Below are 7,500 nucleotides of genomic sequence, written 5' to 3'. Positions count from 1 at the left end.
GATACTCGGAACCAGCAGCAATTTAGAAACTAATTACCTGATATTCAAAATAAAAAAATCGTCTTTATTAAAGGCACAAAATTGATGGATATGAAGATCAGGATCAGTAATACTTAAAAAGAATCCAGACCACTCAAGGACTTTCGTTTTTGGTGAATGCAATACATTATGGAATTCAATTTTGGGCGTGAATATCAACCTTCTTGCTATCAGATGCAGTCGTTTAAGGCAAGACACATATCAGTACTGGTCAGATATTCTTCGGATTGTTGATAATAAGATCGAATACTTTGCTTATAATACTTGGCAATTGTCTTTTTTATGACAATGATTGGTAATTAGTTTGAAATGCCCAGTCTCCATCAGGAATCAAGCAACCGATGATATTCCAAGGCCAATACATATCCGTATATTCCTTTTCATCTATTTAATTATTCAATTTATATTTTGTCACAGTGAAGTTGCTGCATTGTCTTGCCTCCCAAGCTTTGTTGTCCAAAGTCATTTAGACGCATTAAATATTCTTTGTATTTTTTCTTTAGTTTGATTGCATTCTAGTGTAATAACAATGTGAAAGACAAAGTGAGTAAAATATGCGATAATAAATATGTTTTATTGTAATAAATATATTTGATCCTGGTTAGTGATACCCAAAACCTGAATTATATATAAAGAAACATAACCATTTCATACCATTACTGGACTTGAATGACAATTCGAAATCGTACTACGCTCTTTTTCGAATGATACTCGTGCATTAGTTGGCAAAGGGGAAACAAAACTTTCTTTGGAGTTTGTTGGAGGGGAAGATTTAAAGTTTCTAATTCCTGCGTCTGGCTATGCGGGCGATTTTAAAGAAAATGTAATGCGGAAACAGTTTGTTACTTTTGTTTGTGCCGATTAAACGAACACGCTGCACTAAAATCAAAGAAGGGCAAAAAGTATTATTACAGCGGTTCTTGTACTTTCCATTACCACGCCCCCTCTAAGAGTTGGTCCTTCCTTTCCCGCCCCCCTTACATCTATGAGCAAAATTCCCACCCGGACTTAAAAGGGAAAAAAAATGAGAAAGGGAAGGGGTTTCGAGGGATAGGAAGGGAGGTCAATAATTACAAAACATCGTCAGCCCAAGGAGTCTAACTAGAGTATTAGATTCTAGGAAAGTAACGTTAGAAGGCGATACCTTTGCATTTTTTCGTAAGCTTCTAAATATTAGTTTCTCTCTCTTCTTAAGAGAACAAGGAATATAGCTAAAGTTTCTTTTTCACTTTTCCCTAGGGCTCGCGTATCCCCTGGAAATTGCTGACGCCCCCCACCCCCACCCAAGGTTAAGCTCACAGGCTTGGTTAAAAATAGGTTGGAAAAAATGGACCAATTTATAATTGCAGACTAACTTTTGTTGTTGAGATGGATGAATTGGGCATAAATGATGTAACTCATTTGGTAAATAACTTATTTTAGGAGGTCACCCCGATTGAAAACCAGGATCAGTTTTAATTATTTCAACTATCATTCATTTTCTTTGCTGCTTGATTATTGTCCTGAAGATGATCGCTGAATTAAACAAAATACATTCTTGCATATATTGATAATGATAGTTTTTCCAGGCGATGTAAGCAAAAAAAAATAAAAAAGAGGAGTAAAGAGCCTACCTCCTAATTTATCTATTTATTTATTTATTTTTTTTTTGGTTTTTGGAGAATTTTAGATTTTACTTCTACTGCATAAAATGTAGATGCAACGACGGCATCCTCAGGTAAGTTACCGTATGTCTAAATTCTTCGACTCTACGAAAAAATTTTAAATGCTGCATATAGAAATATGACCTCAGTAATTCAATTGTTTGAAGATCGAATTGTTTGTGCTGTTCTGTGTAATCGAGTGCAGTTTTTGAAATAACTCCTGCAAATGGAACATGGCTTTTATATAATGATGACAAAATATATATTTGGCCTGGAATGGAAATGAAAGTGTACTATGTATTTATATATATATATATATATATATGTATATATATATATATATATATATATATATATGTGTGTGTGTGTGTGTGTGTGTGTGTACGGATATTTCATACATGCCCATCTACTATGAGATTCAGGGCCTCTGTAACACGGTTTTTTCGCAATAACTTTTTATCTATGCATTTCATAAATACAACGCTTATTCAGAATACACATTATATCTACACATAAACTTTGGACTGTATTCTGCATTACGTGGAGGTATAAAAATTTGGTACTTATAATGTAAAAGTGACTTTTTTTGAAAACTTGAAGACGGGCCAACTTACTCAGAGAAAAGGTTTCGAACGCAATCGTTACGTAACTTATGACAGCATTTCTTCCCTCTTTCTCGATGGATGATTGGCTATACGTAACGAAGGCTAGACCTCTGGCAACAATGACATAAAAATGTAAATACAAAGCAAAGCAGTACAACCTTTATGAACTCTGAAACGTCTCCACTGATAATTGTCATAATGAACAAACCAACAAAATATGTTAATAAATACAAAAACACTTCGATTATTAGTCTAACTCCAAAATAAGTTTCCTAAGAAATTACAGTCTACTTTATAGGTCACAATCAGATTGACAAGATATAGGGAATAGTTAGGTAATTTTCAAAACATAGTAGAAAAGCTTGATTTGATAAAACTGCTAGAGCCAATGTCAAGCAATTTTTATATATGGGCTATCTACCTATTTACTAAAAAAGAAAAAAAAAAATAGCCGTTACCGCATTTTGGCTTTCTTGAACCTTCACAATAATTATCGTCAGAATGATGACTTCATGAGGCTCCACCCACTTTGGCCTCGTTATAATTCAGGATAACACTGAAGGCTATCATGGGCATTATTGGATTAGAAAATTTAACTTCTGGCTATAAAAACTAATTTCTCGAGTAATTGCAAGAAGTGCTAAATGATCCTCAAGGATCCCAGCAGTTGGCCTAAACGTTTAATTCATGTATATTACTGCTATTACTACTGTACGTAGTATTACTACGCTAGCACAGATACCCCACCCACATCTATGTATTGTTCAGCCATTCATAAAGTCTTTGTCATGGCCACGGGCTTTCTCTTGACTGTAAAAAGTTGCAAGTCGTAAGACAAATGCAGTTTTGCAACCACGGGGAAAATTCCAAATCCTGTTAGCCATTATTGACTACTATGGGTTTCAGAACCGATGGAATAAGGTGAATGAGTTTCTGTCTGGTGTATGTAATGAATGTTTTTCGTAATCATTGGCCATGGCATCGGCTGGATAATTTTTACTCTATAAAAATTAAAACTATCAGGTTTAGGTCATTGATAATGCTGCCAAAATTTGTGTGTGGATGTAAAATATACATATGTCAACTTTCAGCTACATCCGATGCTTTGATAAGGAGCAAAGACCAAAAAAGCGTGTTACAGATACCCTGAATCTCATAGTAGTCCACTTCCATTTCAGTGAACCGGTTTTGCTCTGGTTGCAAAGGTGAGAGGGTTGATTGGGATCGGGAGGAAGGAAGCCAGGAAATAGTTCGTCCGAATTCATTGCACAATAGAGAACCTGACGATGCAGTAAAGCAATTGCAGGCCGTTGCAACCGAAAGGGAGTCTGCTCAAGATAGCGCGACCCGAAAGTTCCGGAATGTATCGAAGAATTCAGAAAGTGTAGGAACACTCGTTTTCCATCTTCATTGTAAATTTGATCGCTGAGGCTATTATCTATTCAATTGCCAATATATGCACTTACATTTTCCTTTCCTTACCAATCCAGATATACAGAATAGTTTGTAAGCATTAAGTAAAACCCAATTTCCTTTTGCAGCAGTTATTTTGCTTGTTTGATATTTTCTAGGAAAGTGACTTCCATATTTGGATGTAAACATATTTAATACTTTTTTAGTCTCATCTGTTACCCCACCCAAGTGCAAAGGGATTGTTAACCTCTGCTCGGTAACAATCCTTTGAAGTGCCAGTTTCCCTTAATGGGATTTGGTATTTAAGCATCGTGATTGTGTTCGTGTGGTTTTGTTGGCAAAGACAAATAGACGAGGCATCCTTTTGAAAAAGAATGAATCAGAACTATTAGCATATATTTACAACCTGTCACCCCGTAGAGGGGTGGGGTGTAGCGCCGTCATTGGACCTCATGCGGCGCACTGTAGGCATTACTTAAGGTTCTTTGCAGCGTGCTTTTGATCCCTAGCTGCAACCACTTTCGTTCCCTGTACAGTACCTCATTTCACTTTCTCTTTTTCATCTTACTTTCCACCCTCTCCTAACACTTGATTCATAGTGCAACTGCGAGGTTTTCATCCTGTTACACTTTTCACACTTTTTATTGTCAATTTCCATTTCAGCGCTGAATGACCTCATAGGTCCCAGTGCTTGGCCTTTGGCCTAAATTCTATATTCAACTGAACTCAATACAACCTGTAACATAATCTTAGGTTTTCAACAACTTGCCTTTCATTAAAAAATTACATTAACTGGAGTGTATTCTAAATATACTGCATGTTCTTCTTGAAGAAAATCGCAATGTGATACCAGTAATGTTTCTTGACAAATATTTAATGATGGCTATAATTTGATAAAGTAAAGAAACACGGTTGTTCTCCTTAACACGTGGAACTTATATAGGAACACTTTTGGATCTTATCAGTTACAGATTCATTGTATTGTCTGTCTACTTGAAATGAAAGTGTTGAACGTTCTAAGGCTATCACTGACTGCACTGTTTCCAAATGCACGCGGAGTTTAATCGTACCTGAACAACAATCAGCTTATACCGAGAATTCCTGTAAAGAAACAAGCAAACGGGATTGCTATCATTAGCCACGCTCATGCAGCGTCGTACCAAGAGGCTAATTGATACGAACAGCTGGGTTAAATAGCTACTAATGGATATCGAACTCGACCGAATTGACAGTCTTTCCAAAGTCTGCACTGATATCCAAACAGAAAAGAGGTGTTCGGTTTCGTCTTGCCGGTATTACCTACACTATCAGACTGAAGCTAACTATATACATAAATACATACATACATATATATATATATATATATATATATATATATATATATATATATATATACATATATATATATATATATATATATATATATATATATATATATATATATATATATATATATTTTAAATAATAGAATCTATGTCGGTAATCGGGTAAACTAAAAATATCTTCATATATAAAAAAAGGCATACAGAAAATTGTTGATAGAATGACAGAAAAACAGAGGCAATAACTTACTCCTCAAGACTCCAATCGGCAAAGACAGTATCAATCAATGTGTTTGTCTCGTACTGTACTGGATACAGGAAAAATTGCAGAAGCCAGAAGCGATGGCAAATCAATCAATAAAGGTCAGAGGTTAGTCGAGAATAAGGACTGATAAAAATCTTGACCTTGCCCAGTGACCTCTTGAAAGACTTTATAAGTGACTCTATAGCAGCCGTTGAACGTACCGAAAAGTCGAACTTGAAACTTATATAGCAAATTGGCATCTAATGAAAGGCCATATATACGAAGTATCCGAAGGAAGGAGCATCCTACGAGCTGCTCTAGGAGCAAGAGCCCGTTCCGGCACAAGGCCAGCTCAATCTCAAACAACAACAACAGGAAGGAGCAGTAGAAGACCAAGGCACGAATACGGGGAGTGTCAAGAGTGTGTGGAAGTGAAGCTGCGGGCCCCGTAGTGATTTGTGAACTTGTGTAAATTATTCACAAGTGCCCATAGACTAAGAACAAACTGGAAGTTCCAGTAAAAATCCAGGTGCATTTTTAAGGATAACGAACTCGGTTCAATTGTCCAGATTTATAAAGTGGAACTTTATAGAAAATTTAAGATGAGAAGGATGTATTTTAAGGAAAGGTATTTCACTTACAACCAGGATTTTATAATTCTGTGTTGTTAAGATAGCTGACATCTAAGCTAGATAAGCTGAGTGCAAGAAGAACCCATTACACACACCACACACACACACACACACACACATATATATATATATATATATATATATATATATATATATATATATATATATATATATATATAGATATATATATATATATGTATATATATATATATATATATATATATATATATATATATATATATATATATATATATATATATTATATATACTATATATATATATATATATATATATATATATATATATATATATATATATTATATATATATATATATACATATATATATATATATATATATATATATATATATATATATATATATATATATATATATATATATATATATATATATATATATATATATATATATATATATATGTATATATATATATATATATATATATATATATATATATGGTATATATATATATATATATATATATATATATATATATATATATATATATATATACTATATAATAATTCAACCATGACGGTCGGGCTATTCCTCAGCAGTACAAACCAGAAAGGGTAGAAGAAGGCAGCATTAAATATGTCACTTTCATCCCACCGCGACGTTTAGAGACCAATGTCTCATAATCAAGACTGGTCTCAACGACGTTCGGTTGTGTGTGTGTGTGTGTGTGTGTGTAGCAGAAAGGAGGCGCCCAGGTGATACGAATGTCGTAGAAAGACTTTTCTTGGGTAAAATTGATAAAGAAGAAACGAATATAAAACATTCATCTGAGGAAACAGATCAGAGTACTGGTAATCAAATGAACGGAAAGGTCTCCTCCCGCATGTTAAGCTCATAAGAAAGAAACCTTTGTTGAATATATAATAGATTAATTCACGTACAAAGGATAAAAAATAAATACGATGACTATTTATCATTCTACTCGAGAGGACAGAAATAATTGCGGGACGCAGTTTCTATGGAAACATCCAAATCAGGGAAAAGTGAATTGACGCAAAAAAGTTTTGGACTTTTTAATAGACTGAACACATCTAATTGGGAAAAAATAAAGCTTACTAACACTAATAGGTTTAAGGAACCATGTAAGTTTGTTAGGTACTTTTGGACTTGGTAGTGTTAAAGCTTAATAGCAGTTAGTATAATGAACTACGTTTCTGTAAATAGTAAACATTTATACCGCTTTAAATGACTGATTTAACTGAAATAGTATTTCGTCTTACTTGGAGAACACTTATAATTACTGATTCGAAACAAAGGAGGTGATTTCCAATCCTGATTGAATAACGAACGAAATTTTTTCAATGGGATATTGATGCAATAATATTACAGATACATTTCGAATGAAATTACGATAAGTCATTGAAGAAATTTATATAATAATTCAAGCACTCATAATAAATATGGATCGTTGGTCTCCACCAGCATTCGTTTATTACCAATCCAGTGCTGAGATGTTCGAAAACTGCACTTTGTATATATATATAAATATATATATATATATATAGATATATATATATATATATATATATATATATATATATATATATATATATATATATATACC

This window comes from Macrobrachium nipponense, chromosome 9 (assembly GCF_015104395.2).
Source record: "Macrobrachium nipponense isolate FS-2020 chromosome 9, ASM1510439v2, whole genome shotgun sequence".
NCBI classification, from domain to species: Eukaryota; Metazoa; Arthropoda; class Malacostraca; order Decapoda; family Palaemonidae; genus Macrobrachium; species Macrobrachium nipponense.
Note: the sequence above shows the minus strand (reverse complement) of the source record.